Source organism: Arachis hypogaea, chromosome 1, assembly GCF_003086295.3.
Source record: "Arachis hypogaea cultivar Tifrunner chromosome 1, arahy.Tifrunner.gnm2.J5K5, whole genome shotgun sequence".
NCBI lineage: Eukaryota > Viridiplantae > Streptophyta > Magnoliopsida > Fabales > Fabaceae > Arachis > Arachis hypogaea.
Genome location: NC_092036.1, coordinates 65,917,342 through 65,930,793, shown reverse-complemented (window position 1 = coordinate 65,930,793; position 13,452 = coordinate 65,917,342).

Sequence of the window (13,452 nt, the reverse complement as noted above, 5' to 3'; positions counted from 1 at the left end):
TGATTTTCAACCAGTTTTTCAAACTTTTCGGTAACCGATTTTTACCTGATTTTTACCAAACCAAAGAGCAACGTTTCAGCCATCAAATACACATCAAAAACACATCAAATATCATGAATTTCATGGCTGGAAAGCCACGTTTTCCAGCAGCAACAACAGCAACATCAGAGCCATTAAAAACATGACTTTCAAGCATTAAACAACAAGATCTCATGATCAAACCATCACAGAAATACTCAAAATCAAGCCTCAAGCAACAAGATCTGATTTAACACTTCAAGAACACAGCTAATCATTGATTAATTTACCAAACCTTACCTCCTTTGCTGCTGCCAAAAGTTGAGCCAAAAACAAGCTTCCGAAAGCACTTTTACGCCTATTTTAACATCAAAAACAACTTTAGAACCATATGAACCATGAAGGCTGAAACTTCATGATAGTGAAAAGAAGGTTTTCCTCACCTCAAGATAGCTAGAAATCATGTTTTCTTAGAGCCTATGGTGATTGAACAAGAGATCCTAAGAGAAAACATGGAGAAAATATCATCACCTTGAGTTTCCACCATGGATGAAACTTCAAGGAGGAGGAGCAGCCATCATGCCTTGATTTACTCTTTGAATATTGGCATAGAAATGAAGAGGAGGAAGAGATGGACACGTTGGTCGGATTAGATTTTTGATAGCGATTTTAGTTTGAGAAAGAACGGAGAAAGAAGCTTAGGTGTTCATGGAAGTTTTCATGGAAGTTCTTCCATTTCTCTCTCAAGGATTTTCGAAAATTCTAGCTTGTTTGGAAGAAAATTTGATGGTAATGATGAGTCTTGGGAGCCATGGGGTTAGGATAAGCATTATTCTAAATTTTGGTGTAAAAATATCTCAAGAAAGGATAATTACTAAAGCTAGATGTATTAGAATACAAGTGTTTCTTACTTTTTCCTTAAGAAACCTTTGCTTGGAGAGCAAGAAAGAGAACAAGTGGTGGCTAACTCTGGGAGAGCCACGTGTCACAGGATGCTGACTCATCAGAGTTTAATAATAAAATATCATTCTGAAGATAATTACTAAAACTAGATACATCAGATTACACTACTAATGGATAAGCATGAGCTTTACTAGTATAAATGATACTAGTAACATGATAATCATCAGAATAAATGATATATGATGAAGCATTAGTATTGCTAAGTTCATCTAGAAATGCCGGTATTATCCATTACCGGTAGATTTCCAACTCAGTTATTATATTACTAAACATAGATGAACATTAACCACAGCAGAGAAAATAATAATATAATATTCCAAATAAAATAATAATATATGAATATTATATTAATATAATTTTTCTCTCGAAATTCGTGACCGGCTCGTCACATAGAGACTAACCACGGAAATCAAAATTTTGAAATTTGGACTCGAAGTGGCTCAAAAACGCAACTTTGCACGACATGCTTACTTAGATCAGGAGAGGTGTCTGGTGCAGTCAAGCTGCTGACTCAGCAGCTTGATGACATAGCACCTGTGCAGCAGAGGTGCTTATATACACTAAAATTCCTAAAATTCCATAAAATTTCCGTTTGATCCCGAAAAATTGCTGTTTCTTCGAGGCTAAAAGCTAGGCCGTTACATTCTACCCTCCTAAAAGAAAATTTTGCCCTCAAAATTTCAGCCACATGTAAGAATCCATCTTCATGCAATCAATTTCCTTCAATACATCCTGACGAAGAGATCGGTCCGTTCCTTACAGCATCCAAATCTCACTTAGCCATAGCCATGGAGATCCTAACAACTATGAGAATAGCTGTTCCTCAAAAGAATTCATCATTCGGAACTCGATTAAACAATGCCTATTCAGAGTCATTGAGGTCTTATCCGCACCAAACAATCAACATTAAGGTGATCAATCTTAATATCTCAAGTTAAGCATGAACATTTCCAAAATGAGCACTCATAGACATTCATGCCAAATGTATCTTTAAGATACCCTAACGGCATGAGACACACAAGCAGAGTATACAGTAAAGCATAGTCAGTCCACTCCCCAGGCTCTACTGGGAACAAACTGCTCTGATACCAAATTATAACGACCCAATTTTCAGTATGTCTAGATCATACCGGAAACTGAGTGCTACCAATTTGTCTTCCTAATTATTATCTATTATTTATCATATGAGCCTGATTCGTTGTTGAAGAGTTGTTATTTTGCGAGGTACTTTTTTTTAAAACATTTAAGTTGTCAGGCATGAACATACATAGATGATATCATAAGTAACAACAAGATAAGCAGTCAAAAGTAATCACACATTTATATAAATTCATACATCTCAAACAACTGACATCATTCAGTCATTTATCCTTTATTAGATCATAGATCTTTAGATAGAACACCCCTAGATATAGCTAGATAATAACCTTATACATATATATATATATATATATATATATATATATATATATATATATATACATACAGCATCCCAGGCTCTGACCTCTCTTCACTCACCTAGTCCCTCTAAACTACTATAGTGATGAACAAGGATTGCAGCACCCTCATTCAAACACAATTGCCTGCGAAAAGAAAAGACCCAGGGAGTTTTCATGTCCCTTGTGCTATAGGGGAAACAAATTTTGATAGAGCACTTTGCGATTTGGGAGCATGCATCAACTTAATACCCCTATCCCTGGTAAAAAGGCTGCAGATCAATGAGATACTACCTACAGATGTAGTCATAAGGCTGGCTGACAAGACTCAAAAGCAAGCAGTAGGAGTGGTGGAAAACGTGTTGCTCAAAGTTGGAAAATACTTTCTCCCAACAGACTTTGTCATCCTGGACATGGAAGAGAGTCATCTGCACCCAATCATATTGGGGAGACCATTTCTAGCTACTGCTAGAGCACTCATAGATGTGGAGAAAGGGGAGTTAATATTAAGGATCCATGATGAACAACTGAGCTTCAGTATTTTCGAACTCTCACTAGAAAAAGATGAAGAGGACAAAGAACCGAGCAAAGATCATCATGAGATACTAAAGGAAGAAGCAAGCATTGGAGCACAACCAGCCCATTCTGAGATTCACTATGTTGATGGACAAGGAGAACAGCAAGTGCCACAGGTCAAGGAAAAATTGGAGGAACCTAAGCCACCAGAAGCAAGTGAAGGCAGCAACAAAGGCTCATCAAAAAAGGAAGCCACCAAGAGTAAGAAAAAAGCACCAGAGACAAAGAAGAAGGTACCAAGGGGGTGGCGGAACAAGAAGATCCCTACGAAAGATTTCTCTCCAGGGGATAAAGTAGTCTCAGCCTATTTCACAGATATCCCCCCTAATCTCCCTACTGTACCATCTCAGTTACCTAAGGTCTTCACCATCAACAGAGTTCTCTCTTTGGAGCATGTAGAGATCATTGATACAACCAATGGATACAAGTCCACTGCCAGAGGAGAAGACTTCAAGCATTACCGACCACCATAATAAGGGGGTGACGTCAAGCTAGTGACGCTAAAGAAGCGCTTCATGGGAGGCAACCCATGTTTTACATGCTTTCAGAAGTTAGTGAATAAATCAATATTCATGAATTCCAACCAAAACTTGACGAACACATGTGAAATTTTTATATGCAGAATATAGTGAAGAACAAGTTTAGTGTTCAAAGCATTCTTCTTAAAGCTTTGAACACAACCTTTCATCACAGTGCTCCAAACTAAGTTTGGTGTCACCCTATGGTGCCACCAATGTGCATATAAAGATACACAGTTAGTTAGTTAGTTGGAATTCAGGAATAAACAAGTTATTTTATTATTCTAGCCGTAAAGGTTGAAGCAATTTTGTCTTTTATAAAGGTAGTTCTTACTGTTCTTATTTCATCTTTATAGGGAAAAGAAAGAAGCATTGAGGAGATTGATAGGACAGGTTCAGCACTTTATGAAGAGATACACACACGTGACTCAAGGAAGAATGCATTGGAAAATGTTGCCAGGCAACATGGAAGAAAGTGGAACCTTGATGACCGAACCAATAACCACAATAAAGTGGTGATCCTTGTCCTTTAGCATGCATAACCCCAACCGTCCATCGAGCAACAAGTTCATCAATCCACACCATCCATTCACTTACAACCTCCCTGTATAAATAGCCCTTGATCTGTACCCATTCTTAACTTTCATCACACACTCTTCATAGATATCCATTTAGAAACTCAGCACTTCTTATCCATTTAGAAAGCACATCAAGGGGCACACATACATGAGATGCATCGAAGACAGATAGAACACACAGAACTACTGGACGAGCAAAGGGCATTTGTAGAAGGTGTTTATATGAGCGAAACAGGACATCACATAAACGCTCAAGCCAGGCTCGGGTACCTAGTAGGACAGCTGCCTATATTACACCCAGGAATCGCAAGGTATGAAGAAATGAAGGATGAATTAGCGCGAGAAGAGAGGCAAAGGGTGGAAGAGAGTCATGAATCAGTGAGGAAGGCACTTGCGGATTGGAAGCAAGCAAGATTGGCACGGCTGCGAGGACTTGCAAGAGGACACAAGGAGGAACAGCAAGGAAAAGAGCAAGAACAGCCACAAAAGTGAAAGGTGGTGGAGTTCCTTCGTTACTCCATTTCTTTTTCTATGCTTTAAATAAGGAAGATCTTGTATGGAATAGAACATGCTTCCATGGTAGTTTGAACATTTTCAATTCTGTATCTTAATGCTCTTATTGCTTAGGTCCATGAACTCTGGTTTAAGTGTCACTGCATCTTTCCCTTATTTACTTGTAAGCTTGTCTATTTGTTTGAAGAAGGGAATGTTTATGTTTTGAAAGACAAGAGTAGAGTTCATAATGTGGAAGTGCATTCATGAATCTTTGGGGGTAGTCATAAGTTAGCTAAGTTGGTTCAACCACAAGGTTAGGATGACAACTATCTATCCTGAATACTTTACTTTTGATATACCCATGAGATTAAGATAACAACAAGATCCTAATAAGAGAAAAGGGAAAGAACAATGGAAGTGAAAAACAAAAGAAAAAGAGTAAGCAATAAGGCTAGGCACCAATGGTTTACCTTACGACATGTGTCTGTGGTGCTCCTGTGTGGGGGATCTACTTGGATGAATAAGCTCATTGGGGTGCTTTATCACCTGGTAACTTGGGTTAACTAACTCGGGATTATCAGCTGAAAATCCACTATCAAGAGTAACCTTACCACAGAGCATTTAGTAACCCAAAGAGGTGCTGGACACCAAGGTCTCAAGGAAAGAAAATAAATAAACTATATGCCTGTGGTGTGTATGTATGGGGGAGAGACTTGAGTAAGTAAGTCCTTAGGGGTGCTTCAACACCTAGCACCTTGAACTAACTGGTTCGGGAGTGTTGGCTGAAAGCTTATCCTAAAGAGTTGCCCCCTTACAAAACACTTAGCCTAAATAACACAAACAGCCCTTGAAATAACAATAAAAGGATCAGTAAATACAGCTCTCATGGGACATAACAAAGTGAGTAATTTAGGAGATGATAAAGGTCTGAAAGCCAGTAGTGGAATGAACCTAAGTTGCTATGCATGAAACCACCATAAAATCAGTAATATGACTTCCACAAGAATGACTCATTTCTCTAGAGATTCCATTCATCATTCTCTTGTTCCAGTACTTGCTTAGGGACAAGCAAGCTTTAAGTTTGGTGTTGTGATGCCAGGGCATTTTGGCCAGTTTCACTGACCTTTTCTTTACTGTTTTTAGGTAATTTCATGCATTTTCTTAGGAAATAAGTTAGTTTTGGGCAGATATTCACTCAGACCTTGATTCAAGCATACATTGTGCATTTTACATTATTTCATGAGGATTTTGCATGATTTTAATGACAAAATTGTATATTGCATTACCCATGACTTGGACTAGAACTTTGATGCACTCTATTGCTTGATTTCAGGACCAAAGGAAGCAAGGAATGGGAGGTAACTTGCAAAGTTAAGGAGAAAAGTAATTGCCAGAAACACTCTCAAAAGCCATCAATGCCCACGTTAAAGAGTCACATTAACTAAGTTAACGTGAACTCTAACGTGGAGAAGAGAAGTAACAGAGAGGCAATTGCTCACAAATGGCCACGTTAGAAGCCACGTTAACCTAGTTAACGTGGCCTCTAACGTTAAAGGGGGAAGAGAAGCCAACGTTAGTGACACTCAACATTGTCACTAACGTTGGCCTAAGGTGCAAAGAGCCACGTTAACTTGGTTAACATGGGGGCTAACGTAAGAGATGGAGAGTTGTCGACAACGTTAGTGACACTCAACATTGTCACTAACGTTGGAGCAACCACACAACCCCCAAGAGCCACAATAACTTCCACGTTAACTTGGTTAACGTGAAAGCTAACGATGAGGAATGAAGAATGAGCCAATGTTAGTGACACTCAACATTGTCACTAACGTTGGGATGGCTAAGAATGGCCATGTTAGAAGCCACGTTAACCTAGTTAACGTGGAATCTAACGTGAGACCTAGGGGCACACTTGAACGTTAGTGACAATGTTGAGTGTCACTAACGTTCTCGAAGGTTGGCAAAAGCAACGTTAGAAGCCACGTTAACCTAGTTAATGTGAGCTTTAACGTGAAGCAAGAAGGGGCACACTTGAACGTTAGTGACAATGTTGAGTGTCACTAACGTTCTTGAAGGCTAACAAGGCAACGTTAAAAGCCACGTTAACCCAGTTAACGTGGGCTTTAACATGAGGCAAAGGGGTGCATGGCAACGTTAGTGACAATGTTAAGTGTCACTAACATTCTCGAACTTGTATTTTCACTAACTGTTAGACACCCCTAACGTCTTGAGCTAAAGTCTCTGCTCACTTCACACTTTCTCTCTGCAAGTAAACCAAGCCCAAATGAAGAAAGGAACTGCTTCAAACTCAAAGATCCAGAGGCCCAAGACTTGAAGATCTAACTAGAAGCTGAGAAAAGTAGTATATATAGGAGTAGTTTTGAAATAGAGAGGAGCTTTTTGGGGAGGAGCGAGAAAAGAGAACTACTATTTGTATTTTTACTTTCTCTGCACTTCTAGCTTAAGGATGTATTCTCCATCTTTGATTTTGATTTCTAGAGCTATTAACAACTAAACCCCTTTCATTGGGTTAGGGAGCTCTGTTGTAATTTGATGGATCAATACTAATTTTCTTGTTCTTCTTCTATCTTTCCTTTTGATTTTACTTGAAAGCTTTCGATTTTCATGCAATTGGATAGTTATCTTGGAAAAGAAGCTATTCAAACATGGATCTCTTCAGATCCTTGAAAGAGGAATGAAGAGATTAGCTAGAAATGCTTTCTCATGCCGGACCAAATTGAGTGTGGATGGGTATGTGGCTATAACCCTCTAAACACTTGATTTGGGAAGTGCATGTGGTATAATCAGTGACCACACTTCATCTCTTCTCATGAGCAATTGACCAAGGAATTGGCTATTGATCAAGATTTGAGAGATTGAATTGCAAGAAATTGTGGTTCAATCACTTAAGATTGCCAAGGAGATTAATGAGTGCATTGATTGGGGAAGAGATGAAAATGAATTTGATCCGGAGAATACAACATCTCCTAAGCCCAATGAACTCCCTATTTCTGATCTTACCCATTCTCTTTAGTTTCTGCAATTTACTTTTATGAGCAATTCCCCCATTCCCATTTACAATTCTGCAATTTACTTTCAGTCATTTACTTTCACGCCATTTTAATTTCTGCAATTATCAACTGTATTCATGGATTCGCTCAACTAGAACACTCCTCTAATTAAAGTTGCTTGATCAATCAATCCCTGTGGGATTCGACCTCACTCTATTGTGAGTTTTTACTTGACGACAAATTCGGTACACTTGCCGAATGGGAATTTGTTGAGAGACAAGTTTTCCCCCGATCAAGGTGACAGTAATCAGAGCGATAATAATCCACTGCATAATGAAAAAAGGGGAGATCAATGTGGGAGAAGTTATAGCCAAGAACATTGTTGACATAGCTGAGAAGGTCAAACAAGACAGTTGGCTAGGATATCCTAGTACTATTTTGCACTTATTTGAAGAAGCTGGAGTGCCTCTTGAAGAATTTGAAGATACGGACTTGGTGTCCATTGAGAAACCTATCTCCAAGGAAAGATTGGAGAGGCAACCTCTAGCAAGAAGAAAGAAGAGGAAGGAAGCAAGACAAGAGGAGGAGCAAAAAGACATGAAAGAACCAAGTGCTTTGAACATGAACCAACTTCAAGCGGCTTTGGAAGGAATCTTTGGGCCATACTCACAAATTCAAAGAAGCGAAGAGGAACAAGCTCAACAACAAAGGGACATTTGGCAATTGATGGATCAACAAAGAGGACTTCAAGCTCAATGGATGGATCAGCAAAGGGAATTTCAAAAGCACATGATGGAACAACAACAAGAACAATATGCCAAAATGTATGAAGCCATCAACAACACAGCTGCTGAACACGCAAGATGTATGGAGAAGGTAATATAAGAACAGGCTCAGTTAAGGATAGAGCAAGCTCAGCAAAGGGAGCTCCTCCACAGGATGGATGGTAGACAAGACACCTTTCACAGGGAATTCAATGAAAATAGAATGTTCAAGGAGGCCAGACAAAGAGATAAAATTGAATATGATATGAGCACTCAAGAAAAACTCAGTTACATCTGTGGAACGCTTCTAGCTCTCAACCCACAAATTCAAACATTTAATGAAGCCCACAAGTTATTAGAAGAGCAGGATATTGCAAGGGTGAAATTCAATATTCAAAGGCTGAAAGAGAAGATGGTAAGCTCAGGGATATGTAGAGCAGAGGACTCAACAACAACACAATAAAGAGAAGTAAGAAAGAAGAAAAGGGAGGATCTAAAGGACAAAGGAAAACAAGGAGAATCAAGCAAAGGAAAGGGACATAAAGCTTAAAGGTGGTGAAGTTCTTTTAGTATTTTAATAAATAAAGAAGATGTATATCTGAAACATGATATACCTTCTAAGCTGTTCTCTTTTACAATATGCATTTTCATGTTTACTCTATGTATCACTCATATGCTTGGAATGTATGCTTGTCTTAAGTACTTTTACTTGCTAATGGAATAAAAGATGTGGTTTGAACAAAAATAGAGAGGAACCTTGCTTAGAAAGAATAAGGTTGTCCTACAAAAGTGCTAGTATATTTGCTTTCATTGTGAATGAATCAGGGCTTAAGAAATTAAAAAGGAGTTAAGATGCTTGCTTACACAAGGCTAGTTGGTTAAGGGTTACAAGACTTAAGAAGTTAGAGGCACAAAATCCTTGACAATAGAAAAAAATAAATAAGGAAAACAAAGAACACAGAATGAAAAGCTAGGCATCAATGACAAAATTTGGATATGTGTCTATGGTGATTGATGTTAGGAGACATACTTGGGCTAGTAAATCCGAGGGGTGCTTCATCACCCGGTAACTTGAGTTAACTAACTCGGGATTATCGATTGAAAACTCACATTCAAGCTTTAGTCTAAAGCTTTAGTCTAAAAAGATTAGACATGGCTAGCCAAGCTTCAGCAGGACATTACATTCAAGAGCTAAATTGATGAAAATCAATCAGCTTTGGTGATGATAAGAACATCACCTTGAAACTCTAGAATTCATTCTTAAAAATTCTGAAGAAAAATACCTAATCTAAGCAACAAGATGAACCGTCAGTTGTCCAAACTCGAACAATCCCCGGCAACGGCGCCAAAAACTTGGTGCACGAAATTGTGATCATCAATGGCGCCATCAACATGGTACTCTCAATTGCAATCTCAACTCTTTATCACAACTTCACACATCTAACCAGCAAGTGCACTGGGTCGTCCAAGTAATAAACTTTACGCGAATAAGGGTCGATCCCACGAACATTGTTGGTATGAAGCAAGCTATGGTCATCTTGTAAATCTCAGTCAGGCGGATTCAAATGGTTATGGAGGATTAATGATTAAAAGATGAATAAAATAAAGATAGAGATACTTATGTAATTCATTGGTGAGAATTTCAGATAAGCGTATGGAGATGCTTTGTCCCTTCCGTCTCTCTGCTTTCCTACTGTCTTCATCCAATTCTTCTTACTCCTTTCCATGGCAAGCTGTATGTTGGGCATCACCGTTGTCAATGGCTACAGTCCCGTCCTCTCAGTGAAAATGTTCAACGCGCTCTGTCACAGCACGGCTACTCATCTGTCGGTTCTCGATCATGTCGGAATAGAATCTAGTGATTCTTTTGTGTCTGTCACTAACACCCCACAATCGCGAGTTTGAAGCTCGTCATAGTCATTCAATCCTTGAATCCTACTCAGAATACCACAGACAAGGTTTAGACCTTCCGGATTCTCAAGAATGCCACCATCAATTCTAGCTTATACCACGAAGATTCTGATTAAGGAATCCAAGAGATATCCACTCAATCTAAGGTAGAACGAAGGTGGTTGTCAGGCACACGTTCATAGGTGAGAATGATGATGAGTGTCATGAATCATCACATTCATTAAGTTGAGGAACAAGTGATATCTTAGAATAAGAATTAGCTGAATTGAATAGAAGAACAATAGTAATTGCATTAATACTCTAGGTACAGCAGAGCTCCACACCTTAATCTATGGTGTGTAGAAACTCCACCATTGAAAATACATAAGTGATAATAGTGATCATTAGCTTCGGCCCCAGAGAGGGAACCAGAAGAACCATGATGAAAATACAATAGCAAAAGGTCCTATTTATAGATAACTAGTACCTTAGGGTTTACAAAAATGAGTAAATGATGTAAACATCCACTTCCGGGCCCACTTGGTGTGTGCTTGGGCTGAGCATTGAAGCTTTCACGTGTAGAGACTTTTCTTGGAGTTAAATGCCAGCTTTTGTGTCAGTTTGGGCGTTTAACTCCCACTTTTGTGCTAGTTCCGGCGTTTAACCCCGGGAATTTTGAAGCTGACTTGGAACGCCTGTTTGGGCCATCAAATCTCGGGCAAAGTATGAACTATTATCTATTTCTGGAAAGCCCAGGATGTCTACTTTCCAACGCAATTGAGAGCGCGTCAATTGGGCTTCTGTAGCTCCAGAAAATCCACTTCGAATGCAGGGAGGTCAGAATCCAACAGCATCTGGAGTCCTTTTTCAGCCTCTGCATCAGATTTTTGCTCAGGTCCCTCAATTTCAGCCAGAAAATACCTGAAATCATAGAAAAAGACACAAACTCATAGCAAAGTCTAGAAAAGTGAATTTTAAATAAAACTAATAAAAATATAATAAAAACTAACTAAAACATACTAAAAATATACTAAAAACAATGTCAAAAAGCGTATAAATTATCTGCTCATCAACAGCCATGTGTGCGTATGCACAGCATCTAGTGCATACGCACAAGAAGAAAATCAGCATGCGTGTGTACGCACAACCCTTCGTGCATACGCACAAGTGAACATTTAGCGAAGTGTGCGTACGCACACATCTGTGTGTACGCATAGGTCCCGGCACGTGGTTTCATTAATGAAACACGTGATCTGCCATTTTGGAGGCCTTTGGCCCAGTTTTGGAAGGCTTGATGCTGAATGAAAAGTGTTATATCAAGGGGAATTAAAGCCATATGAAGGCATTAGGACTTAGAACTTTATTTTTTACAGATTTCCATAGTTTTAGGAGTCGGAGTAGTGTAGGGTTGTTTCTTCATTTGTTCCCTTGGGTTTCATTTCCATCTCCACTGTAGCATTTTATAGCAAGCTTTTATTTTGGATTTTGCTCATCTCTTAAATTTCCTCTTTAATTTCACTACTTTTGCTTTTATTTTCTTATGGTTCAAGTTACTTTGTTTATATATGTACTTTTGGTATCATAAAGTTTTGATTGTTGTATTTAATGTTTTATCCTTTCTTTATGTTTGATTGAATGATAATTGTTGATATTGTGAATATTTTGGTCATAGTTTTTATTTTCCTTTGCAAATTCTCGTATTTTGGTTTTGTGGCCACCAAGTGTTTGTGAAAATGCCACTTGGTAATTTTGAGTATATTTTCATACCTTGGCTTGGGATTTGAGTCCCTAGGATACTAGAGTCATAATGTCCAATATTTAGTGCCAATTATTGGGTAGTTAGTTGACTCTTGTTTCCATTGAAGCTAGGTTTTTACCAATTAATTTGGTAAGTTAGCTAGGACTTATGGATTAAGGTCAATTATGCTTGCTTGACATACTCCTTGATGTTAGGAGTTAAGTAAGCGAGATTGACTCATCATAATTGCCATATTTGTGGTTATGACAATGATAGGATTCTTTGGAGTCTCATTCCCAAGAGAAGGCTCTTTATGCATACATAGCATTTTCACTAAGTTTTGATCTTATCTCCATATTTACTTGCATTAATATCAATTTTGACTATTTCGTAGTTTTTCTATTTCTTAGTTCTTTTAATCTTTATTTCTTTGATTGAAAACCCTTTTTTCCTCACAACCAGGAAAGTGACACTTCAATTTCATTCTTAGGGAGAATGACCCGAGGTTTCATTACTCTCAGTTTATGTATGTATTTGAGAAAACTAAACTTTGATTTGAGCATTACTTGTTGGCTTGGAACTATACTTGCAACAGAACTATTTTGTGAAAATTCTAAGCCAACGAGTTTGCTCTTTCATGTTTTTGGCGCCGTTGCTGGGGATGCAATCAGTGTTATATTTTTGGTTGTTGTGAATATGTCAATAGTGTAAATATCTTACTTTTTGGTTATTTGGTTGTCTTTATTAATACTTAGGTGTTAGTTTTTTATTTTATTAATGTCTTTTGCTTTTATTTTCTACTTTCTCTATGAGCTATCACCCTTGTTGGTTGGAGCTTGGTTGTGAGTATTTTGTAGGGTATGATGAATTCAAGTTGGGATTGTATTATGGAGTGGGAGAATCAATTTAGGGAGGAACCATTTGCGTATGAGAAACACTCGTGGCAATCACCTCCCCCATACTACAACGAGTCAAACCCTCACCTATATGAATATCAACCCCAAAGATATGAAAGATACCGCATACACAACCCTCAACTACCAAACAACAAGCACCAAACCATCCACCTCCATGGAATCCTAATATCTATACACCTTGCTACCAATCATATGAACCATCACCTCCTTACACACCACCTTAATACCTTTACCCACATGACACACCTTCCAACTATATAACTCTTATCCCAACCATTGAACCTTCTTTTTCACCTAAATATGAATTTCTCTAACCCTTGCACCAAGAACAACAAGACCTTCAAGCATTCTTCCAAGAGCAAGAAGGGTTCCGAAGGAAGCAATGGGAGTTCATGGCTACCATAGCCGAAGTGGTGAACTGCTGATGATTGGATTTTTAACAGTTTATAATTTCACAAATGAAATCTCATTGTAAAGTATAGTTTCTAAACCAAGCAATAATCCTTTCATACAAAAAGTTGTTTGTCACTAAAACAAACCCCTAAATT